The 27204-nt window shown below is 42.3% G+C and overlaps 1 protein-coding gene across 10 annotated transcripts in view; it reads left to right on the top strand.

The window, feature by feature from the left end:
- The window catches only part of LOC105483169 (phosphodiesterase 11A), a 510053-nt gene that overhangs the window by 374732 nt on the left and 108117 nt on the right, over positions 1-27204 (top strand). The window lies entirely within an intron of this gene.

Here is a 27204-nt window from a genome sequence, read left to right as displayed (position 1 = left end):
TTGCATCATTCTTAGCAAGAGAGTATATGATTCATTATTCTGACATCTCGCCTGTCTTCCTTACAGTCTGATTGGCTATCTAGCTGTATCGAAATCTCTTGACATCTGGAAAGCTCAGAGGAAAAAGAGCAGTCCCACTCTATTATCTTGTGCTCTCCAGGCCTGCCAAGTACCTTGTACGAAAGATAACAAGGATACGAGATTGCAAACATCAGTTTCATGATAAAGCACTTGTCAGGTGATAAAGTCTTATGTTTAAGGCATGAGCACTTATGAACTAGCGACTATTTGGGGGAAGATATGAAGTGAAGAATGTGAGACTGGGCTTGCATTTTTTATGATATTTCCTATAGTGATACTTGATATTGGGAACATCAGGGATGGTAATCTGCACATCTGAAATATGATGATTTTAACATAAAACTCTCAAGGTAAAATTTTAAAGATTTTTCAAAATTTTTAGCTATTCTGAATTAGCTCCTGATACTGTTTCAATTTGTGTGTGTGTGTGTGTGTGTGTGTGTGTGTGTGTGTGTGTGCACGTGCTTCAACTTAATGGGATAGTCATATGATTTGGAGTTTCAACTCTGGCTTTACAAAAGGATCTCATGGCAATTCATTGTCTCCAAAGAGAGAAGCAAATGGAAAAGCCCTGAGAAAACAGGGTCTGAGATGAAGCACTTTGGCCACTGGGTGCCATCCTTGCTCCACGTAAGGATTTGCTGTGCCACATTTCTAGGAAAATGGTTAAAACCCCAAAGACAGTAATTTAAAAGTAATTTCAAGATATAATAATGTTTGTGTGTACGCATGACCTGGAATATGTTAGTGACATGGACAGCTTATTCATTTGCCCAGGCACAAGGTGGAGGGACTGGGGGACTTTCTCCTTTGGTTTAGCCTTAAGAACAAAGCCTGGGTAAGGCCCTTGTGCTTGCTGTATCCCAGTGAGGCAGCCAGTTGGTGGCCAAGGAGGCACCGTGGAGGTCTGGTGACTGTTGATGAGGTGGTGCAGTAGGCATCTGGAGGTCAGCAGGTCAGATGCTACATTAATTGTTTTTATTGTGGTGTGTAATTGCAGCATGCATGCAGCCAGGAGACTTGAGCCTCGCTGTCTGTGTGCCTGCACTCTATCCCTTCAATGCATTCATTTCCTTGCCAGAGCTGATACAGCCATCAAGCACTCCTTCTCTTCCCTTTCCCTGGAATGCTGCATGTTGGTGAAATGGTAGCTTTGTTGAGGTGCTTTTTGTTTCCCTAGAAGCAGTTCATAACATTCACAAAGACACCACCTTAGCCAAATATCAGAACATCTACAGTCAATACACAACATCTGTGCAGGATTTTTCTGTCTTTGGGTTTGATACCCATATCTATATACAACCAAGGAATTAAACTCAGCATTATAAGCAAGAATAGTCACAGAGAATATTCTAAGACTGTCCTGTAATTCAGGATGATGTTTCCATCCAGGGACTAAAGCATTTCGTTGAGACTAAAAGGAATTAGGCTGTGAACAAGTCAGAATTTTAATAAAAATTGAAAGTCTGTTACAGTCCCACTGTAACAGAAAACTCTAGAATCGTTTCTATAAGACCACATGGTAGAAGGGATCTAAGTTCAAAACAGATTTCACCTCATCCCCCCAGGCTGGGGGCCCCAGCATCTGGCCTCACGCTGGCTCTGAAAGCCTTCCCAGAGCAGCATCCACAGGTACTTCTTTACAATCCCTATAATTAAATCCACACCCGTGAAAGGCGAAAGTCTGAGAAGCACTGGTAAGAACTTACAGTGAGGCTGTGTTCAACCTATCCAGGGATAAGAGGTTTAATACTGTTCTGTCATTAAGCATCTACAGGTGGACGGACTTTAAAATACATTTCCTGGGCTTTCTGTAGGATAACATGATACCAATCATTATACATTTTCAAATATTACTGTTCACTAAGAGAAATCCTATGATAAGCACAGCATTTTTGCTCATTCCAAGTGCTTTCCTAGCTCTTATTTCACTGAATGTTAAGAGCAAGCCTCTGAAGGAGGCATCAGTGGCTCTATTCCATTTAAGGATTAGGCAGCTAAGAAAGATGTTACGCTGCCAGTTTGGAGACCTTGGTTCATGCTGCTGAGGCCCTTTTCTTGGGCCCCAGTGTATGCTCAGTCTACTCCATGTGACAGTCATCTGGAAAATAAACATTTACTGAACATTTTACCAGCTGCCAGGCTTGTTTTTGGTGCCTTACCTGTATTAATTCATTTAGTCTTCACAAAAACCCTACTATTATTTTTCTTATTTTACAGATGATAAAACTGAGGTACAAAGAGAAACGCCCAGGTAACTACATTGCACACATTAAGAAATTGAGATATGGGTGGGCATGCTGAATTTGTAAGATCCTTTTTGAAATGACGTGGAATGCTTTTTGTTTGAGATTCTTCTGGCCTTGGCTTGACCCTCTTCTTATCATCTGATTGTGAGCCCTTGAATAATCTTGATTTACTTTCTCGATAGATGAATTCAGGTTTCAACAGATCTTGCTAAGAATGTTTTGGCTTGTTTGTGTGTTCGTTTGTTTGTTTTAAGGTTACATACTTTGAAAAGTAATCCAGCCCCATTGCTTGAGCAGGTATGATTCCTTAGCCTTCAACATTCTGGAATATCAACTTCAAGGAATATGTTTGTGGGCGCTGACAGCACTTATTTTCTCCAAAGGGCAAATTTCAAACAATTCCCGTGCTGAGTGATCCCATTCCTCTTGCTACTAGGTTCATTTTCCTAACATATACTATAATTCACCTCTGGCCTTCCTGGAGATGGAGATGAGTTTTGTGAAAACCAGGCTTTGTGATTTCTGCGGGAACAGGTGGCCGTCCTCAACACTTGGGCTTAAGTGTGTCAAACAACTCTGTAAACCACTGAAGCTGGCTTTTGAGGAAAACCACTTTTTACTCTTCCCCTGACCACCAGCAGAAAAGATTTAGAATTCGGAAACAAACGAGAGGAGCATGAGAGGTTTTCTGTGATGACATTGCTCCAATGTGAATTTAAAGGGAACTTCTTTCCCTTTAAAACCATGAAGAAATGTATGCTTCTGCCTGAAATATCTTTTAAACCATCAGTGGTCTTCTTGAAAACAGCTTTCCTCCGGTTCTCTAAGGAGTTGTGTGTGAGGGCAAAAGCCGGTTATTTTGATAACCCTGAAAGACCACAGGTCCACTATTCTAGTGTTAGCAGTGGCCCTGTCTGCCCTGGGGTGCAAGCAAGCTTCTCTCCCCATAGGAACTCTTTCTCTTGTTGTGTGGTAAATTCATTTGTGGGAAGTCAGGGTTGAAAAGGGCCCAGGGTCTCAGATGTAAAATCTCCTTCCTCTACATAGTATGCAAAAGCCCAGAGTCTTCCCAGGAAGTGTTAACAAATGAGAGTACAGTGCACACCAAAAGGAAAACCTGCCCCACACAGTGGGCTCCTGCAAAACCATCTGCTACCCTCAGAGCCACTTGGCCATTGCTGGGGCTGGCTGCCTCTACTAAGCACCCAGGTGGCCCCTTGGGCCAAATATGAGAAGCCTCACATTGCACATGGAGCTCTTGGGTGCTCACTGCAGACTGGCTTGCTCTACAAAGGGGTAAAAGTGGCCTCTGGCAGAGCCTAGGTTTCTCATCTTTCAGCAACTCCTTCTAGAAGGGAACTACACATTCCCAAGTTCCAGTTTGGAAAATATCAGGGGCATTTTCTGATTGGCCTACTTGGTTCACATGTCCATCCCTGGACCAGTCAACTGTGATGAGGAGTGTGTGCTTAGAAAAGTGTGTCAGTTGGAAAAATCAAATCTAGGTGGAAATATGGGGTCGCAGCAGAAGGAGGGCCAGTTCTAGAAAGGAAAGAGGTACCTGGTGGAGAGTATCATAGCTGTCCTTCACAGTACATGCAGGTAACTTTTGCATGACCCCATGCCCTCTTTTATGGCAGGCAGGCATTTCCTGGGATACAGGTGAGATGCTCACAAGAGCCTCTTCATAATGTCTAGAAACTGGATGACACCCACGAGTGATCGCTCTGTCTGCTGAAGTGGTTCCACAAGTGATGTTGGCTATATCGCATCATTGAGAAGAATGTTCTACTATGTCCTTAAAGCATTTCTATTTCCACAACTAAATAGAAATCAGGGGTGACCCCACTGATGCTCACCCTGATTTGGCTCTCAAACTTACCCAAATATTATAAGGCAAATAAATATAACTTTCAGGGACATGCCAATTAAATTGGCGCAGGAACTCCTCACTAATGACTAGCGCATCAGGTCTTCTCAGGTCAGCCTCTTTCTCTTGTGTTTGAACACTGTAGTCTCTGATATATAGAAAAGTCCCTGCAACTGGATCAACCAATAACCCACAGATTTCTTCTAGTCATTTCTTCATAAATTTATTGGGACCTGATGGAGAATTAAGGAGATCAGACAGGCCAAACATCCCTAGATCTGATATTTGAAACTCATAGTAAAATAGCTCAACTCCTAATCTACTTCCTGGCCTCATTAGAATTCAATTAGTAGAAGGACATTCCTTCCTAGAGGCTCGTTGGCAGATTTGTGTGTGAACAGTTAACCCGGTGTTAACAAAAGCAGTTACTTGTATCCAAACAGCTCTCTCCAGCTGCAAAGATGAATCCCAAAGCTGTTTAGACAGGACTGTGCTTATCCTCCCACCAGGATGCAAATATTTTAAGTGGACAGAGTGAGATAAAATGCAGCCAATGCTGCCCCTGACACTGACCACATCCTGTGCCTGCTGGATTTTTGGACTTGAAGGTCAGGGGAGGAAGGTGAAGGAAGGGACGCTGGAGACAAGGAGGCAAAGAAAATCCTCCATGACTTTGTTGAAAATTATTTTCCAAATAAACAAAGTTGGGCTTTAAAATGTATGAACACAAATTCTATCAAAGTATGTGGAAATACCCATATATTTCTTGAACAGGAGGAACTGCTCATCAGACCATAAAAAGCAGGAGATTTGAGGATAGGACAACCTTGAGTTGTTGTTGTTGTTGTTGTTGTTGTTGTTTCTTTCTTTCTTTCTTTTTTTTGGTCTGCAGTATTTTCTGCAATGTTCTTCAGATGCCTGAATGTAGACTTAGGGAGATTTATTTTTCTTCTAACAGGGTATGTTATAGTTGTCACTCAGCCTTGAAATAGTCTTTCCCTCCAGTGGACCATCAGGCCAGTAATATATTTGCGTAGCTATTCCCAACTGTCACTCCTCTGCCAGCCTTCATGTGTCAGCACTGCACAGTATGCCCAGCCAGCCAATGGCAGGCCTTGAAGCTGCTGCCTTTAAGGGACTTGTTTTCAAAATATTCGCAGTCACCCAGCAACAGGAAAGGGAATTTCATTGGCTCTCTCGCTGTCAGCTGGAAAGGAGGATGATCCAGATGGGCCTCAGCTGTGAAGATCAAGATGAGACATGGGGGGCGGGGCAGATGTTTGGACACAGAAGCCTCTCAGTGGCAAATGTGGTATTTTATAAGTATCAGATGAAGCAAGGTTTTCATCCATAAAAATCAAATGTAAAAAAGTGGCACCATACCAGGGCAGGTAGTTTTCGTCTGCAGTGTCATAGGATGCATACAAGATAGATGTTGCCTCCCGCCCAGTCTTATCTGCCTGATAAAGGGAAGTGCTGCTGAGGGATAGGAAGGGCCTCTGTGGAAAGTGAATTAGGGCTTTTGGTGTGGAAGCAAGCTTCTCTCTGCCAGGACTAACATGCCATGTAGAGTGGGTATTCTAAATGCAAAGCAAGTCACAATCTGATCCTGTGAATTATCTTGCCCTTAAAAAGTTTGTCATTCTGCTTGACTCTTCAAGCTGATTTTTCTTCCTCAGAGAAAAGCAAAGGAGAACCAAGGAACTAGTCAGGGTTGCCTGGGCCTTGAATAACAGGCCACGGTGCCAGCTGTCTACTCTAATTTCTCCTTCATGTGGACCTGGGCTATTCAAAGGGAAAGACAAGGTTTTCCTCTTTCTGGTTTTACTCTTTTGTTGTTACTATAACACAGAAAATCAATATTAATGGAACGTATATGTGAATCAAAACAACTAGGGAATGCTCTGAAAAGAACATGCTGTAAAACAGACAAGAAAAAATAAATGATTAAATTATTGACATTCAGTCCTAGCTGAGGATCTGCCCTCTCAGCACTTCCGACTATACGTTGGAAAGACATTCACTTTCAATGACAACAAACAGTTAAACTGCAAATGCTTCAATGCCAGGAATCCATACATTAGTTGTCATTAGCTGCGGACTTGAGCCTAATTCAGGGCAAACAGTTTGATTTGTAAGAGTTCACTGAACATACATTCTTCACTGCCGTTCACCTAGGCATCTGCTCTTTCCCAGTTCAGAGCAGCAAAATGGAGGGAAGGTGCTTTTTGCTTTTCCAGAGAGCTAGTCAGATTGGAAATTAACCATAACTCACAGTTATGATAATCAACAATGGGCAAACATATTAACTTAGATTGCATACTATTGCATGCATGTTAATTCGGCAGACTCGCATTAACAAATTAGTGGGTGAATATCATTCCTATGAACCTCTAATGGGTATAAATAATGATACATTCAGATTTGTCTTAGTTAGACTCTAAGCTACTTGAAAATTGCTATTATCTCTGGTGACTGACAAAACGCCTGATGCATAGTAGGCACTCAATAAAACATTTGTTGAATGACTAAAGCAATACATCGATGACTGAACTAATGAATTGATACGTAAACCCAAACTTCCAAATCCACCTGAGCTTCACGGATGATAAGCCTTGGAAAGCTGTGAAACATTTAGATTTTTTACATGTTTGGGTATATGCTAATAATGGAAAGTAAATTCAGGAGACCTGAGTTGTAATCTTGTTTATTCACAACATTCTATGAGACAAATGTTATTATTACCTCATTTTATGGATGAAAAGACTGAAGCCTAAAGAGGTAAAATAAGTCACTGAAGGTCACAGAATTAGTAGATCACAGTGTAAGATTTAAATCCAGGTCTAATCCAGTGCTCATGTTGTTACCATTATAGGAGTCTACCCTGACACCTATGTATTTTTTGAGTAGTGAAGGAAGAACTCAGGGAGCAGGACAGGCCACATTTCACCACAGCATTAACCCTTCTTCTGTTCCAAAGCCCAGAGTAGAACATTGAAGAGAAAATGCTTATAAAATTCAGATACTATTTTGGAGATGATATGAAATACACTGAGAGTCATGATGCAGGCTGGATGGAAAACCTGAGCTCTCAACAGGTAACTGATCTCAGGTTGCAGTTTTTCATGTTCTGTTTCTTATGGTGAGTGCTGCAAAGGTGGGAAACTGCCTCATCTGGCTCTGATTTGACCGTCACCATCACTAGATGTGGGTTCAAGTCCCAGCTCTGTCTCACATCCCACTGTGGGCAACACCTTAACCCCTGTGGGTCTCCCTTTCCACAGTCACAAAAGTGAGAACAGAAGAACCACCTCAAGGGGTTGTGTCAGGATTAAATAAGATGGAAATATGAAAAAACCTATATTTATCCTAGCACATCGTAGATGCTCAATAAATATTAAGTGCCTGTTTCTCCTGTACTCTTAAATAAGATGAATCTCATTTGTTTAGAATATTATAAAATGAGTCTACAAAGTCATCTCGTTTTTCTCTCTGGTCTTGCTTAATCAGTAAATTTTTGTTTCTTATTTAAAGAAGAGAAGAAATGGGTTTTCTCTTCCAGTAAAACTCTAGAAAATCTCAGACACAAGGAACAAATTTAAAGCTAGAAATCTACATTAGACACAGCTTTCTGAGGCTCCACCTCCCAGGCTTCTTCCCCAGCTCCCATTTCCCAGGGAAACTGCACTAATGATATGGACATTTCTGGGGCTTCCAGGACCTGCCAGATCAATGGGAGAAAGGCTTTCATAAATTGTAAATAAAGTCTTGGAATGTTTACCTACAGCAGAGGTTCTCATCATTTTTTGTGAGGAAGCGCTACTAGTCATTTACGTAAAGTTGGTATATTGGCAGGTGTAGGTTTTCTGGGTGGAGCAGGCAGCCTGTCCCTTCCTGCTGAAAATGACAACCACCAAGGAGAAGGAAGTGTGATAGGAAGTAAGTCCATGAACAGGCAAATCCACATATCAGCTAAAACTCCAAGATCAGTGAGTAGATCCAGATCTGACCCCAGGCAAAGCTTCTTTCTCAGACACATCAGAGCTTTGGAGAGCTTTTCTTTTTTTTTTTTTTCTTACTCACTATGACTGTATGCACTAGAAAGGGGATAATTGGGATGCATAAGTGAGAGGCTTCCATCAGTGGCTCTCAGCTCTGGCTGGACATTAGACTTGCCTAGAGAAGGGAGCCTTTGAAAATAATACCAATACCTGGATGTCACCCCAGACCAATTTAAAATAAGTTGGGCAGTGGGCCAGAATTGATATACTTTTGGAGCCCCCAGGTGATTCCATAATAGAGCTAGGAATGAAAAGCACAGATCTAGCTAATATTTTCCAAACTGGTATCTCATAGAACACTGCTCCACAGAATATTAATAGATGTGCCACATGCCCACAAAAAGTGTTTTGGTACTAAAATAAAAATTTTAAAAAGCTATATTACATAAAGTTAAACAGGTGTTTACTGTACAATTTCTGAGACTTTCTACCCTTGTGGGCATTGTGCCTCAAATGGTAGAGTACTAACTTTACCCAGCCAGTTTTGACCACACCTTTTAGGAAGCCCATCAGCTGGTGGCTTCTCTAACAATGTGCTAGGGAACACCAGTCTAAGCACATGCTGGCCTTGGACTTGGCCTTGGCCTTGGCCTCACATTGTCAAAAGAAAGGTAGAGAGAGTCTTGAGCCGAGGCATCCACCAGTGGCCATACTCTGTAATCTGAAATGCCGCAGAACCATCCAGATCCTGGCACTGATATTTTGAGAACAAGCCTTTAATTATTATGCTCATCATTAAATAATGGTTGCAATAAAGACTTATCTCAGGAATTTCCAAAGAGCAAGTCACTTTCATTACAGTAATGTATATTTCAAAGCTGCTTCATTTTTTATAGTATTTCCACCCTGAAAAGAAAATTTGTTGCTGTTTTGAGTTATAAATTGCCCCCAAAGAAGGGGAGCTCCTAAAGATTCATATTGCCTTAATATACCCAGAGACACTCAGAGAGCAAGTCTTTACCTCCAGCCAGGGATCTCTGAAAGGAGGTGGAAATAAAACCGAACTGACAGTGATATTGAGCTTGAGTATGTGCAGAAATTAACGATGTACTAACTATCTAACTGCCTAAAATAAAAACGGGTAGTCAGTGATTTGTATTTTACTGAGCAGAAGTGGCAAGGTTTCTAATGTGCAGCTGAGATTATGTACTGTTGTAAATGAAACCCAAACTCTAGTTTTCAGGATCTGAGAAGGGAGCTCTTTGAGCCTGCATCTTCCCTTCCTAATATAAGCCTGCATATTCCCTGAATATCTGACTTACTGTCTTTCCAACAATGTCGTTTTTCCATTTGTAGTTGGTAATATATAACCATGAGCAATTTCTAAGTCATGTTAAACTAGTGACCATACTCCATGCCAAGGGCCTTAGAATCATTAGGTATAATGAAAATAATAATAATAATTTGCATTACCATTATTGCTATCATTAGTTGAGCACTTACTATGTGCCAGATTACATGTGTTATCTTAATTTAATCATTAAAACAACTCTTAGTTGTCTGGGGAGCTGTGGTGTTAGAATTGCCTGATCTGGTCACATTTCTTTAATCATCCTCTTTGTGACACATTTATTGATGAGAAAGCTGACTGGAGTATGGCCCACTGCAATAGCCATAGAAAACAGCAAAGCTAACTAGCTTCTTAATCTCACAATCACTACCCAGAAAGGAAAGAATAACTTTGGGCATACTTAACCTGACTGAAATATAAATCTAATGTTTTTTAACCTCTGGGAAGGATATATAAAAAAGGACAATAACAACAACAACAAAAAGGAGAGTTAGAATATGAACTCCTACAGTGGCTCATGCCTGTAATCCCAGCACTTTACGAGGCCAAGGCAGGAGAGTTGCTTGATCCCAAGAGTCTGAGATTACCGTGAACTATGATTGTGCTACTGTACTCTCCAGCCTGGGCAACAGAGTGTGAGAGACCTTCTCTGACAACAACAACAACAGCAAAAACCTCCTGTATTTCCAGCAAAAATAATGGTAGATGGGTCTACCCATCTAGTGTGTCTGATGAGTAGTGTCTGATGGGAAACGCAGTCCAGCCTGGCCTATCCTTGCAATAGCACACACTGTATTTGACTTAAAGAAAATGGCTTTTGGCATTTATCCACATTATTTTCCACTATCTAATTCTAAAGCACAAAATTTCTAGTTGTGCCAAAAGCTATTTTTATATTTTATTTTTATTCCCCAGAAAAGAGTTTCCAATGTTGAAGAATAATAATTTTATCAATATAAATTACCTACCAGTAGGTGTTTTATATCATATTCAATGACAAACTATGAAATGTAACATTTTTGCTTTGACAGCCCATGAAATCCATCATCTATTTTCATAGATCCTTCATTCAGAAAAAGATTTGATTTTCAGGATTTATGGTCCGATCAGAAATGTTTGAATTAAAGATTTGCAGCTTTTGAAATCAATATCAGGATTTACTAGTAAAAACCTAGAGTCAGTGGGTGAAATGTTATTGTAATCATTTATCCTTTGTGACCTTTAAAAGAATAAAAAAATAACTGCTGTCTCATGCCTATAGTTTATATCCCACAACACTAGATAAGAGCAAGAAGCTTTTTTCATTCACCCTGTAGTTCATGACTCTTCCAAAAATTACCAGTACACTGTTGCTAGGAGGCAGAGGCATTGCAAGATCTCACTGTTTAATAATACACAAATAGATAAGATAGAAAAAGGGCTTTATTCACCTGCTGTCTCTTTACAAGAGTAACCAGAATGAAGAGAAATATGACTTGATTCATTTTCAGAAGATACATTTACAATCTGTCTACTCTCTTTATTTGATGGGTTAGCATGCAGGACTCCTGTATGAGTCCAAAAAATGGACTCCATCTAGAATTTCTGTTTAATCGAATCATCCTCATAGAGGCAAAACATGGTAATTCCAACTTTAAAAGTACATTGGATTTATTAAACGTGTTTCCATGTGCTGGAGCTTTCTTGACATAAAAGTAGAAGTATGACCATTATGATCTGAATGCCTCATATTCCAGACACAAGGTACACAGTGCTACCAATTAGAGTCCGATCTCAGAGAGAGATTGAGCAGGGCATCCTGAATGTTGGTAAATTCTGCCTCAGATTGAAAGGGGACTTGGCAAGGACTAGAGGATTGGGAGGGTCTGGACTGGAAATGGTAGATTCTAATCCTGGCTCTGCCACCGACAGGTGCTCTCACCTGGGGCAAGTTATTCGACCTCTCTAGTATTAGACAAGCAGGGGTCGGCCTACTATCATTTTCAGGTGTTCTGAGTGATACTCAGAGGCCCACAGTCAGTCTCTTGTTTGTTTCTCATGAGCTGAGCTGGGGATGAGACCAAGGTCTCTCAAAGGCTTTCCTGAAATCCCCGAATGCTACAGGCAATACAATAAAAGGCAGGCCATATGTTGCCTGAGAACCCAGAATTCAAAATGGAACCTTCAGTATTGGATCCTGGGTGGGGATGGAAGTGGAAGAGGAAAGGAGAAAGGTGAAAAGGATGATTCCAGCATCTCTAAGGTTTTAAACTAGTTCAAGAGAGCAGTATGGAACACCAGCAGAATTGACTTCTTTACTTTCCTTCAAGAGTAGGAGACCCAGAGCCATTTTGGACTTGGCCCAGATGCTCCACAGCAAACTCGCTGTGCCACCCATCTCATGTAGAGGTGAAGTGTGTGACTTGAGGGGCACGGAGGCTGGAGACCAGGCTGCTGGGAGTTCAGAGCCAAAAGCAAATGTGTCCAAAGTAGAGCACCAAGGTCAGAACAGGGTGGTTCCCAGAGGTGGGGTGAATTTAGAAACAGGAGCCAAGTTGTCAAAACAAGGCACAGTCTAGGGAACGCTGGCTATATTTCAGGAGCAATGAAGCTGGTCCCTGACAAAATCTCTGACGCTTTTCAAGCTGTTCTTTACTTTCTCCTCTACTAGTGAGAATCCTGCCCTCAGAGTACTGTTACACGGAGACAACAGGTCAGTGTTTCCCAGGGCTCTTGCACCACCACAATAAAACTTTAGAACATGTCTACTTCTGGCCTCCATCCAGCTGACATTACAGAATGCTTTCTTTTCCTCCTTTTCTCCTCTCCTGTGCCTGCCCACTTCATACCCTGCCTCTATCCTGTTTTTCTGTCATTGTTTAATACTTTCAGATAGTTCTTAGTTTCTCCTGGTGGTCAATATCTATCTTATTTCAGCAATCCTTGTTTGACACTAATGTTAGATAATCCCAGTCAATCTTTTATTACCTCACATTTAGGTTTAGTTCTCTATATTGCAAGTTTCATTCTCACCACCTTTTTCCTCCCCTCTTCCCCTCTCACCCTCAGAGTCTCTGTTCAGTCTTACTTGTATGGTTAGAAGCTCTGCCTTACCCAGTCACAAATCTCTTTCTCTCATGCTGGCAAGTGAAGCCTGTCTTTGCTGGGCATGGGAATCTAGGGTTGCAATTCTTTTGTCTCATATGTCCATAGATGTTATCTTTTAGCTTCGAAGTTTGCCTTGAGAGATCAAATATCAGACTGATTCTTTTTCCTATTTAAGTTATGCATTGTCTCCATTTGGCAGCTTGTAGATTCTTTTTCCTTCTACCTTAGATGTGATATCAGAATATGCCTGAGTATAGGTCATTTTCATTGTTTCTAGAGACTCTGGTCTTTCCTTGGTTTAGGGAAATGGCTTATTTTGGTTTGTTTAGTTATTTTATTTCCTCAGTAGGTTCCTTTTTTTTTTTCTTCTGGAATTTCTGGTGTTTGTTCCTTTTCCTCCTGGATCTATTCCTCAAGTGTTTTGTATTTTCCCTCCAGATTTCCAAATTTTTACATCTTTTTATGCTTCAGTATATTTCTTCCACTTAATCTTTCAACTCACTACTTCAGATCTCAACAAGAACCATCTTCTTCAATTTACCTACTAATTTTTTTTTAGAAAGTCTCATTTTTAGTCCCATTTGTCCTGCTTTAACCCTTAGATGTGATGATTATGATGACACGCAAATTGTCTTCTGTCTCCCCCAGCAGCTCTATGTCTCTCTGGTGGCTGGGTTCTTCCTATGCATTGTTATTTTCCTTTGTTCCTTGAGGCTCACGTCTGACTCCTGGGAGACTTCAAAGGCAGCAGTCCAAGGACTATTGAAAGGCACTGAGGCCTCACAGGTAAGCAGTGAGTTCACAGGCAGGGGGTTATCAACCTCTATGGAGACATCAGCAGAAGACCTCTTGGGCTCCCTGGTCTCCTCAGCTGGCATGCCATCCCCACCTGTCAGGGGTGGAGGAGGACTCAGCCTGCCTGACAAGTTGTAGTGGGCAAAGTATACAAGAGGGCTAGGAAAACAAATACACTCACATATGCTATTGCTGTCCTCCTGCCAAGAAGGACCACTGGGGGCAGGGTGTTCCTAGAATTCCTAGGGCTCTCCAGCACAAGGCCTGGGCTCTCATCTGGCCCAGATGAGCAGCATCTCACACCAGCCTCAGACAGAATCCTTCAGGGACTGGGCTTTGCTGGCACTCTTAAGGCCCAGCAAGCCTGCCAGTGGAGTGGGGCTAGTCCTGGCTTCCCACCCTGGCATCTCACTGGCATCACCTGAGGAATGTTGAAGAAATAAGGATTCTAGGTCCCGTCCTAGACTTACTGAATCAGACTCTCAAAGTGGGTCCTGGGAATCTGAGTTGATGCATTCTCTAGGTGAATCTAAAACAGGACTGAGCAGCAGAGCCACTGATTTAGGCTGGAAGCTGATGCTTCTGCCTAGGGGAATAGGAGGCCATTTTAGATGTGGTTGGGACAGAATATGCCCTGGTAAGAGTTCTGGCCACTGTGCTTTTATACCCGAAATGCTAGCTCTTCCAAAGACCTGAGATATACTGAGTTTCTCCTTCTTTCTCAATATACCAGTTTCTCTCTCTTTCATGCCATGATTTTTTTGTGACATGGTCTTCTATAACTTGGGATAAGAAGAAAAGATATTTGTGAAAAGGAATGAATATCCTTTATTACAGACACTGGACCTAAAAATGCTGGGGCAATGTAAAATGAGGAGGGCACACAGAGAAAATTGTCATGATAGCAACTTTCACTAGGCTATGCTGTGGAAAGAAGCACTGCAAAGGTTTGTTTCTAGCTCTCACTACATTTGAGCGATGGGTTGGCTGTGGCTGTGTTGCTCCTTCATCCAGGATTCAGGCTGAAGTAGAAGCCCCATCTGAAATGTGCCATTCTTATGGCAGAAGGAATAAAACAAGAGAGCTAGCAAAACCGTATGATAAACCCTATGGTTTCTGCCCCATGCGTGCGCGTGTGAGAGAGCATATATCAACCTACTCACATTCTATTGGCCAAAGCAAGTCACGGCCAAGCTTGAAGTCATTGAACAGGTAAATGTCGTCATCCTGTGGGAGGCCCAGGGTCACATGGTAATACATGTACATGTAGAATCCTCTCACATGTAGAAGAGTGGGCACTGGAAATAATGCCATTCATCACAGCCATTGATCAGGAAAGCATCCCTTTCAGAAATTATCCCCATTAAGAGACCCAGTAGGGAAAACCACCTGATAGATAGTGATTGAAAAAGGTGAACTGGACCATTGACCTCCTACACCTCATGGCTGGCGGTATCTCAGCAATCAGTGATTCAGGCAGGTGGGAGATGTCCTTTCTTTTCCTGCCCTCCACAGAGCAAACATGCACAAAGGAATCTGAAGGAAGTTTGAACATACTTTAAGTTCATGCTGATCTCTCTAAAGTTGTATAGTCAAAAAAAAGGCACGAAACAATCAGAGGTCCAACTGCTTGGCACAGTCTCCCCCAGGCAGATTATCACAGATAGACTTCAGGGACACCCTGCAAGGTAGCTAGAGCATGTCTCTCATCCTCCTATCCCCAACTTAATAACTCTTCTGCTTGCACTCATCCCTTTATTCCCTTCCCCCAATACCTCCAGCTTTTTCTGTTTTATAGGTTCAAGGTTTTCTCCTCCCCTCTGTTTCTTGAACCAGAGTCCCCATTTGGTCTTAACTTTTCAGTCTCCAGCCGTACTATTCCCTTTCTTGTTTGGCTTCACTGCTGGGCAGGGGCAGAGGAGGAGAGGAGGGGAGGAAAGCCCCAGGTGGACCCCAGGTGGTAGCTAGCTTATCTTTCTTTCTGAGTGATACAGATACCTAAAAAGCAAAAGTTATCTCATCCAGTCAAGGCTGGCAGAGATTTTAGGGTCTTCTGCTCACACATTCTCTCATTTCCAACTTGAATTTCATGCATAGCCCTATTCAATCACCCCTTCCTGATTTCTGGGTGTTAGAGTTGTAAAACTGTCCAAATTCTTACTCTACTCCACTCCCCACCTTTTCCCTTTAGGTTTGTAATATAGTCATAACTTATCGCAACTTCTTACCAGCAAGTTAGCTAAGTCTCTAAGCCTTATAAGGGTGTGAATTCAACAAGAAACTAGCTGCAGGTGGTAGCCACTTAAAAAATGCTAATTCCCTTCCTTTTAATTTATCTTCAAGGGATCTGAGTGAAGTATAACTTCTTGGCCATCCTAGACCAAGTGAAGTTGATTTTCCTGACATCTCTACCCTGTGCCCTTTTATCTGAGAGTTGTGCAGGCATTTCTACCCTGTGCCCTGTCATCCAGTGCTTGCACAGTTCAAGGCATATCGTTGGTGCTCAGTGAGCACTTGATGACCCAATTTCTTTCCCTCACCCTTCACTTTCCTGTCCTTCATCTTACAAGTTGTATGCCCTCTTTCTATGTCCTTGTTCTTATCTCTTTTCTTTCACAGCTGAAACCAAGAGATCAGTATTTGCACATTTAACCTTTGTGTGGTGCTAACCATCAGTGATCCTGTAACTCTCAGAAACTATGAGAGTTTAACAGAAAATAAGTACACTTATTTAAAACTTGAGTTTCACCCCTGGTTTCTGTAATCAGCATCTGTATTAAGCTTTGATTCTTTCCCTTTCCTTGTCCCAAAGGAGAGCTAAAGAAAAATCATTATCGACAGCTTTATCAAATGACTCTCTACATCATTAAATCATGTTGTTGTTTATGCAGAAGCAGGAGGCGAATTCAGAAACACATTACCCATGAATTCCAGAAGCATCAGAGTAGGAAGAGCAACTGATACTTAGCTGCTTGATCGTTTCGCTTGTGCTCTGGGACTGGTCCCTAACACTTTCCTCTTGCTGGCTCTGCCACCTCTTCTCTTAGCTGTGGCCTCCCTTCTCAGGACGGGAATTAAGAATCGGGACCTCCATTACCTCTACTGACTTTTGGAAATGGAGCTTTTCTTCAGATCTCAAGACATTGCCTCCTTTTGCTTTCCTAGCCTCATCTTCCTCCTGAGGAAAGTGTTCTCAGAGAAAGTCCCTTTTCACATCTGTCCGTTGAATTTAGCTAACATTTAGGGACAGCCTTGCCAAGGGGTGGTACAAAATGAGGCAAACACAGTTTCTGTTCTGTCCTGCTCTTCAGAGAGTCCCTGTCTCATGGGATGCATAGATACCTGTGCAGCCTCTGGCAAGGTACCTGATACATAGCAAGCCCTCACTAAGTATTTGTCAAATGAACTGAGTGAGTGGTTGACTGCACAGCAACTTCGATGGAGAGCAGTCTATGGTAAATGCTGTAGGGGAGAAAAGGACAAAATGTAAGGGAAGATCGAAGTGACAGACATTGCCTGTGCTTAGAGGCACTAAGAAGGACTTCGTCAGGGGCAATAGAGAGGATTAGAGCTGCAGGCCAGGGGTTCCGTAGAGCTAGATGGGGTGAGACAAACTGGGATTGTCACACTAGGGCTCCCTGAGAAGGGAAAATCTTTCCTGGACCTTTTCTCAACAGGACAGTCATGTATAATTTTCTCTAGATACAGGGAGTATAATGATAGGAACCTAGGCATGGTAAGGGAGGGTGCACTCAATAAGATTATTAGACTGGAGAAGCACTCCACTGCCAGCTCTCCACAAGAGGGTCTCCTTCCCTGGCAGACCGGGCAGCCTGATAATCACATTTGACAAGGTTACAGTTCTCTGATCCGTATCTTTTTTTTTTTTTTCTTAAGAGACAGTGTCTCACTCTGTTACCAAGGCTGCTGCAGTGCAGTGTTGTGATCCTAGCTCACTGCAGCCCTGAACTCCTGGGCTTAAGCAATCCTCCCACATCAGCCTCCCAAGTAGCTGGGACTGCAGGCATGCACCACTGTGACCGGCTAACTTTTTTTCTGTACAGACAGGATCTTGCCCAGGCTAGTCTCTCAACTCCTGGCTTCAAGTGAACCTCCTGCCTTGGCCTTCCAAAGGGTTAGGATTACAGGCATGAGCCATCACACCAGGTTCTTATCTTTAACTTGGACTTGATGTATCATGTTTTCCTCCAGTGTATCTTGGATAAACCCATATTGAATATATTTCTTTCCAAGAGTGAATATGGTGCAGTTCCCTAAAGAGAAAAAGCCTTTCTAGGTTGCCTTCTCTAAGGCACCAAGGAGAGGAAGAACTGGAATTGCAATCAGGACACTTTAAAGGGACCACAATTCTTGGGTCTGACATAGAACATTTATTTTGAATTTCTAGATAGTTAGTGCTCAATTCATTTGCAATAATGATAACTGTCTGTTATGGACCAAATTGTTTATTCCCCACTCCCAAATTCATATGTTGAGGCACTAATTCCTAGTACCTGAGAATATGACTGTATTTGGAGATAGGGGTTTTAAAGAGGTCATTAAGGCTAAATGAAGTCATATGGTTGAGCCCTAATCCAATGACTGGTGTCCTACAAGAAGGGGAAAAGACAGCAGAGGTGCACATGTACAGAGAGAAGGCCATGTGAGCACACAGCCATCCACAAGCCAAGGAGATAGACCTCAAGAGAAACTAAACCTGCCAATACCTTGCTTTTGCACTTCCAGCTTCCTTGGAACTGTGGAAAAATAAATTTCTGTTGTCTAAGCCACCCAGTTTGTAGTATTTTGCGGACTAACACACTGTCGTGTACTGAGGGCCGCCTATGAACCTGGCACTGTGCCAAGTATTTTGTCTCACGTAAGTTTTTCAATGACTGTAAGATAGTTATCATTGTGTTCCCATCTCAGAATAGGACACTGATGCCCAAGGCCATGGCTTTAGCACGCAGCAAACTCAGATTCAAATGCACATCTGTTTGGCTCGGGAGGTTATGCACTTGGCATCCCACCAACCCACATTTATTAAGTACTAGCCATGAGAAAAGTACTAGGCTATGATAATTGCTGACATTTGAGAATCTTAATCCTTTCCTTATGGAACTTACGAATGATGAGAGACAGATTCACAAAGACCACAAAAATAAATAAGTTTTTTAAGGCTGCATGGAAGAAAATCTCTGGAAGCAATAATTCCATGCTGTGTCACAGTGGATCTAAGCTAAGAGGCATTCAAACGATTGTGTGAACAATATGGGGTAGTGGTTACAAACACAGAGGGCAGGGCTAGATTCATTGGATTTGATTTCTAGTCCCAGCAGTGTTCTAGTTATGTGACCTTGAGAAAGTTGTTTATCTTCTTAACCTCAGTTGCTTCATCTGTGCTATGGAGGCTAAACTGGGACTCGTAATAGAATCTTACCCATGGGGTTGTTGCAAGATTAAATGAAATAGTATAAAGCACTTAGCACAATGCTTGATACACAATATGTCTTAATAAATGCACCATGATGAAAAAAAATTCTAATGCGTGTTCCACCCAGCACTAACAAAACTGGTCAACCTGTCTAAACATGGTTGAGTTCTTAATTTTTTAAATTAAAGCTATTAGAGTTGTTAAATTTATGAATATCTTCACTGACCTTTGTATGAGTTATTCAAATATAATTTCATTTCCAAGGTAGTTTTGCTCTGTCCACCATATTCAGCTTAAATCAGATACTAACATATTTCACCAACAACACAATCCAGGCAAAATTCAAATGTTTGTCAGTGTGGAATAACAGTCTACCAGAACTGAAGACAGAATGGACTAATAAAATATCTGAGAGAAGTCAAAGAGCAGATTAAACACAAAATGTGTTCATGACATTGTGTGCATGCATGTACTTGTGTGTGTGTTCAGGAAGACCAGCAGCCAGCCAAGAATAAATCCAGGTACAATTCAAGACAGGGAATTGTGGCTCAGGAATCAGGACACACACCCCGCTTTGCCTCACTTGATAGATTACTTCTTCACTGCGAGTGGTGACTTTATTCAGTCCTAAGAGTAGAAACCTCTCTTAAAATGCTTCATGTGCTTTTATGGCAAAAAACAATATAAATATTTACTGGATTTGTAAGTAAAAGTATATAAATTCTTATTTATCTTGCTGCATAGAGGGACAATGAAAAACGTGGAAACGAGAGTCTATTTTTCTCTAAGAAGACACTTAATGTTGAGACAACAGCAAAGAGATGCTTTGTTTTGGAAGTGACAAAGAGGCTCTATGATACTTTTTGATGCACAGGATGAGAAAGTGTTTATATTGAATGCATAGATTTTGAGACATTTCTTCTGACCAGTTCACTGGAATGTGATGATTGGGTAACTAGCCTCATGTGTCATTGGTGACAGAGTACACTGCTATCTCCAAATAGCAGGCCAAAATATGGGAGCTTGGGGTACAGGACAAGATTGAGGAAGAGCATGGGATCCAGTTAGTAACATGAATAGAAAACTCAAACAAAACCCCTCTCCTGGCAGTGGCTCTGCACTGTCCTCTTCATCCTCAAGGTGGCCCACTATTGCCATTAGCTACTAAGTCTAACCCCAAGGTTCTGGTTTCACCCTTCACTGGCTTTGCTCCACGGTGGGATGCAGTACTTTGTAACAGGACCATTGGCACTCATCACCCCTGTACAAGCAGGACAAGATCAGGTTAACCTTGAACAAAATGATAGAAACAGGAAGTTGAGCCTCCAGTTCCCTTTGCCCTCTAACATTGTTCTCTACCATTTCACAGACCTTGAGGCTTGATGCCCCTTGCTGTCTTTTGTGTGTTAAGAGCTTGGTTCCATATTAGTGTTGGCGTGTTCCTTTGACTTATTGTTACTGGCAATGCTTTGATAAACTTGACATTTTAAACTACAGAAACAAGGGAATATGATGTTCATTAGGCTTAGCTGTTTGACGCTAAAGTGCTAAACCAACTCATGTGGTCTCTATTATTAGTTTACAAACCCTGGTCCATCTCTAGAGGCCAATGTTCCCAGACAGCCTCATTTCCTGCTGGTGAACAAGTTCTCTCATTATTTTCTTTGTTTCTTCTTTTTCTGCCTAGTCACTGAAACAGTCATTGAATTGTTGTCTCATGCCTGTGTGCTACCAAGCACCATGGAATATGGAAGAAGCAACGTGGTTGTGCCTTCCCTCTCTCTGGTGAGGCTGCAGCAGGAAGGGTCAGTGAGGACTCAAGAAAGACCCACAGTGCAGCAGGTTGAGGTTGAGGTAGGCAGGAAGCCATTAAGATCAACCGAGCATGTGAGTTAAGAAGCAGTATATGGAGGGCATGGTAGTTCTGGACAGGACCAAGACAAAAGGCAGCAATCTCTGAGCTAGAAAGATCATGCTTGACTGGCAGCATCATCTTTCGGGACTTGTTATCTCACATCTCTAAACCTTGATGTGTAATGCAGTCAACACAAGCTTAACTGCCTCTTATCTCCCCCAAGAGCACTTCCTTCCTTCCATCACTTTCCTGCTACTAAGACATAGAAAGAAGGACACTATAAGAAATTCATAACAAACTCACAGAGCCACCATGCTGCACTCACACATCCACCCTGCAAGGACCCACCTTTTTCTTGGAGGGATGAAGCAGGCTAACCTCAGAGTCACCCAGCTGGTGAGCTCAGATTGGAACTTGAAGATTAGGGTCACAGGGTTAGGGACTCTTCTATGTGTTTTCTACTACAAACTGCCCCAGTGATGTATAAAAAATGGAGCATTGGATTCACACAAACTTAGAAGGCAACTTGACTCACCTATATTACCTGATCTTGGATTTCCATGTGCATGTGTATCTAAGTGTGAGCTATTCACCAGGGTGGTTGGCAAAAACTTCACACAACCTCAAATTCACCAGGGGATAACATGGCATGGTTTGGGAAAAACTAGTAAGATGACTTTCAGCAGGATTATCAAGCCTTCATTCATACATCTGATAAGTACTTAATGAGTTTCTCCCATGTGCCAGGTACTGCCTATTGTGGTGAAGACTGTGATGAGCACTTAGGACACAAAGTAAACAAGACAGACACATCCTATCCTTGTCCATCAGACTTTCAACAATAATTACACAACACATTATTGATGGAGCAGGGACATCATTAACCACTGCCTTGGCTCTCAGGAAGTTTTGAGCTTCTTCATTTCAGCTTCCCAACCTAGTTCAAGTGTGCAAGCCTTCGCCACCTCCCACTCCAACCCTCCCACTCCCACCCTCCCAGCATTCTGATAGGTTGTAGCTATCCAGAACCCTGCCCCTCTTTCTTGGCAATTTTTTTATTTTTTATTTTTTATTTTTTTTGAGACAGAGTCTCGCTCTGTCACCCATGCTAGAGTGCAGTGGTGTGATCTCGGCTCACTGCAAGCTCCGCCTCCCAGGCTCATGCCATTCTCCCGCCTCAGCCTCCCGAGTAGCTGGGACTACAGGCACCCACCACCACGCCCAGCTAATTTTTTCTTTTTTTTTTTTTTTTCTTTTTTTGTATTTTTAGTAGAGACGGGGTTTCACCGTGTTAGCCAGGATGGTCTCTCTCTCCTGACCTCATGATCTGACCACCTCGGCCTCCCACAGTGCTGGGATTACAGGTGTGAGCCACCGCACCCAGCCAATAATGTGCTTTATTTTATTTATTTATTTATTTATTTATTTATTTATATTTTATTTATTTATTTATTTATTTTTTGAGGCGGAGTTTCACTCTTGTTGCCTGGGCTGGAGTGCAATGGCGTGATCTCGGCTCACCGCAACCGCAACCTCTGCCTCCTGGGTTAAAGTGATTCTCCTGCCTCAGTCTCCAGAGTACCTGGGATTACAGGCATGTGCCACCATGCCCAGCTAATTTTTGTATTTTTAGTAGAGACAGGGTTTTTCCACATTGGTCAGGCTGGTCTCGAACTCCCGACCTCAAGTGATCCACCCACCTTGGCCTCCCAAAGTGTGGGATTACAGGCGTGAGCCACCACACCCGGCCTCTTTCTTGGCTTTATTGGTGCTTGTAGGTATTGGGCGTTTGGTGACTGAGCAAGGGTGCATTGCCCAAACAGGTGTCATTCCCATTGGGTGGTCAGTGGGTGAGCTGCTGGACGCTGATGAGCTAAAGTCCTCACCACTCTTCCATGGGAGGAAGAGCTGGTGAACTCTTCAGTGCAAATAATGAGAGGTTTCAACTTAAACAAACGTGGGACAGTCCATCTGATTCAACTGTCACTTAGCTCATGGGAGCGCCAACATGGGAGTCCTTTGCCTTCATGGGGGTCCTTTGCTAGGTGCATCCACTTTCTAGGTAAATGCACGAGGATCAGCAGCCATGCTCCCAGGGACTTTCTCCTTCCCTCTCTTTTCCCATTCCTGTATCTCTGTGAAAGGGAGGAAATTCCTCTCTCTCTCTCTCTCTCTTTCTCTCTCTCTCTTTCTCTCTCTCTCTCTTTCTTTCTTTCTTTTTGAGATGGAGTCTCACTCTGTCACCCTGGCTGGAGTGCAGTGCTCACTGCAAACTCCACCTCCTGGGTTTAAGCAATTCTCCTGCCTCAGCCTCCTGAGTAGCTGGGATTACAGGTGCCCACCACCACACCCGGCTAATTTTTGTATTAAATTTTGTATTTTCAGTAGAGATGGCGTTTCACCATGTTGTCCAGGCTGGTCTCAAACTCCTGACCTCAGGTGATCCACCTGCCTCGGCCTCCCAAAGTGCTGGGATTACAGGCATAAGCCACCACGCCTGGCCCTTCCTCTCTTACTTATCTCCCCTAGGAGCATGTCCTTCCTTCCTTCTGGCTCTAGAGTACTCTCTCTTTTCCCCTGGTTCTTTCAAAACAGATAACTGACGGCCCATTAGACCCAGAATCCCACTCAACCGAAAACAAATTCCTTTTCCCTGGAGGACACAGAGAGTTGCTTGGTCTTGTCTTCAATTTTTCCCAGTAGAGGAAAGAAAGGGTTTGCTGTTGAGTGCAGCAAAGAAAGGGAAAAGGAAACACTGACAATGCTTTCCCATACGAAAAGGGCCCACACATTTGTTACCTGCCGCAACTAAAATTGGGACCAGAGCTTCAAAGGGGAAGTTCTGGGAGGTTTGACCATAGAGAATGGAGACTGGTCACTGCCAGGGGTCGAGGGAGTCAACCTGGCATGGACAGTGAACAGAGGTCAGTCCTGGAGTCACATGCAAGCCAGACACCTGCACTGTGGTCCGAGACCACTGGAGCTTGGCAAAGCGGGTGCCCTTTACTTGGATGAACTCAAGTTTTACAGTTGTTCAGGCAGCCAAGGGGTCCACGCCTCTTAGAGGAAGTCTTGGATCTCTGTGACCAAGCACTGTTTTGGGTTTTTTTGTTTGTTTGTTTGTTTTTGTTAAAAATGGGGCCCTCTGTCTGTGCCTCCTGGTATTGCACCATCTTCAGGGGAGACTGAAACTCTTTTCGGCAGTGCTGTTCTCCGCCATGTTTCCTTACTCATTCTCCTAGTGAACTTGTATTCACCCTCCAATGCCCACATCAGATGGTCCTCCTCCATTGTGCTTCTTGGCATCTCATACGCTCACTCCTGTTGTTGCCTCTGAACTTTATGCCTCTGGTTTTGTTTTGTTTTGTTTTGTTTTACCACGAATCATTGTTTATTCTTTCTTCTTGAGCAGGCAGTGAGCGTCTCAGGAATAATGGAGTCCACAGCTTTTCTTAGGTCATGCTCTATGACCTTTAAACATTTTTGATCATAGTAACTATTTTTTAACTGTTTAAATTACTAGATGCACTTTATAAAGCTGAGGTTTAATGACAGTTTGGAATTAAGGCAGGAACGTGAAGCCGAATGTATTTCACTAAACTCTCCCAGGGGTTCCTGTGGAGTCCCGTGTTTCCCCCATCCCCCATCGCAGCTCTTAACCCGTACTGTTCTGTAATTGCCTGTTTGTTTCTCTGTATCCTCTGACAGGCTGCGAGCACAGGGACCACGCTGATTTTACAAACATAACCACAGTGTATGCCAGTGCCTGGCATACAATTAGGTGCGCAATACATGTGTACTGAGTTACAATGGATTACACTGGGAGGTCTCCTGGGGCAGAGGATAGAGCTTGGCTCTTCAGAGTCTAGGTACCAAAATCTTCTCCACTCACCCTATCCTTCTATGGGGCTGCTACAAAATCATAATGAGCATAACAACAACACACCAATGTCAAGTGCCAGTATGCCAGCACCGTTATTTAGTATTTCCTATTTTCAAGCACTGGGCTAGGCTCTGTGTGCATTATTTCATTCGCTCCTCACAACAGCCATGCAACACAATTTTGGGATTGTTTGTACAAAGAATGCTCAATCTGAGGCTTACTTCAGTTTCTTGCCCACTGCCACTCAGCCAAGTAAGTGTTAAAGGTAGGATGGGAGCCCGTATCTGTCATGAAGAGTGTTCTAGGCAACTACAAGGCAAATTTAATGAATGACATCAAGAGAAAACAATTGCCAGAAGAATTTAAATCCTACTTTTTTTAAGAGGTGGGGTTTCACTATGTTGCCCAGGCTGGAGTGTATGCAGTGGCTATTCACAGGCATGATCATAGTGTATTGCAGCCTCAAACTCCTGGGATCAAACAAAAACGCTTACTTTTTCATAACATTGCTGCTCTGCTAATACCATATATCTCCTCCTTTGTCACCTCCTCATTGTTTGCTCCCCCAGAAGACAAGTTATTTTTTCAGCATCATCTTGGGAGTATTTGAGTTGATTCTGGGTTAGCTGTAATCAACACAAAGTAACAATTTGGGTTCATTCCAAAGTCAGTTGTGAATTTAGAAACTTTCCCAAGTGAGTTTTATATAAGTAAAGACAGAAACATTGTCCCTCACATGGGTCCAGGCTGCTCATAATAAAAAACGGATTGAAAAGCTAGTCATCTGGATATAAATCCCAAACGTCAGCCACGGTGCACCCAAGTTAGTTTGCATAATACAGAAAGGGGGACCCTTGCTTGGCATAGGCCCATTTTGAGAGGCAATGTGATGGTTAGGACCAGTCTCTAGCACAAAGCTCCCCAGGTTCAAATCTGCCTCTGCCAATCACACTGTGCAAATTTGACCAACTTATTCATTATCTATTTCAGTTGCCTCATCATAACATAGAATTAAAACTATTCCCAAGCTTGTAGGGTTCTTGTGAACATCAAATGGGTGAGTATATGCAAAGTATAATACTAAAACAGTATCTGGCACATAATAAAGGCTATAATTATATTGGCAAAAGAAAGAACTTTACTGTCCCTTCCACATCACCACAGCTCAACCTCCTGTCTCCATTAATCCCAGAATCGTAAAGCCCCTGACTAGGGCTTTTGTCCAGAGGATTAAGACAGTGAGTAGGCTGGAATTAGCAACAAGTCAATTTTCCTTTGAATTGCCAAGGCTGGACTACCACCCACTTTGTTGTTTCTTCCCATTTTCTGAGCATCACAAAATGTAATATTCATGTGTCAAGGGATCCAGGATTATATTTTAAGATTTTATGGCCTCTTCGTAAAGCTACCTTTTCAATTTTAGAGGAGGCAGTTTTATGACTCCCTTTGATAACCACTTAACTATTAAGACCCAAACAAAGAAGAGGAATGGTCAAAGGATATCAGGTACTTTCAGCCAGCTAGAGTCTCACTTCTTGAACATTATTCAAATTAGCTCCAGGACTCATAATTCTATGTTTTCATTTATTGCTGCAGTAAAGTAAATGGTTCTTTTATCCAAATGTTATTTCCTGGCTATTAATTCAGTAGTTATTTTGGATTGTGGCACTCCTCTTTGATTTAGGGATATGACACCTTATAAATATTTAAAAGTTGAAGACTGACACTTGAAGAAATTGACTTTGATTTGTTTTGTTAATATCTTATGGCTAGAGTAATTATAGGTTTGGAAGATGCAATCTCATTTTCTGTTTACTGGAAGCAACAGGGAGCACTGTGTCTCTATAACAAGGAATTTGTCAATGGAAGGCTATTCCCAAATCTTTTGCAGACCAGAGCTCTATGCTTGTCTGCTCAAGATACATACTGCCTGTTACTCTTCATAGTTTTCTCCAGAACCTGCTCTTGAACCCAGAAATGTGGGGATGAAAACTACCCAGACTTCTCAAAATAGCTGAAAATGGTCATTCCTGAAAGGCTTGGAACTTTCTTTCATCTACACGTGCCAGCAAGGGTTTATGGCAGGGCTCAGCGTGATCTACAGACCGGTATGATTTAACCACAGATCAATCAACCTATTAGGGGAAAAAAAGACAAGGTCAATAAGGATGGGTCTTGGTGAACCAGAGGTCATTTTACATTTTCAACCTAATGTTCTTATTTCCTTTCCATTAACATTTCATAATGAAAAAAATTCCTATATTCTTTAATTTTTAAGATAATTAAGTGAATTTAGTGCCTTTGAAAGGTAGAGGATTTATAATGGTATCAGGGAATACACTATTAATAATCTACAAGACAGGGGCCACCTGGAGTGGAGCAGTGCTGCCTGTATCACCATTTCTGCTTCTTTGGAAACAAGGTTCAAACTGTAACAAGGTTCAGCCTCCTTTGCCAATTCAGAACCAAACTTCTCTCCTGAGACCAGAAAGATTTGTGTCTTTTGGGATGGGACCTCTATCTCTTGAAAAGTGTTTTTTCACTAACATTTGATTTTGAGTTGGAACAAATTATAGCAAGCACAGATATTTCTGAGAT

Source organism: Macaca nemestrina, chromosome 11 (assembly GCF_043159975.1).
Source record: "Macaca nemestrina isolate mMacNem1 chromosome 11, mMacNem.hap1, whole genome shotgun sequence".
Taxonomy (NCBI): domain Eukaryota; kingdom Metazoa; phylum Chordata; class Mammalia; order Primates; family Cercopithecidae; genus Macaca; species Macaca nemestrina.
Note: the sequence above shows the minus strand (reverse complement) of the source record. Positions and strands in the feature narration are given on the sequence as shown.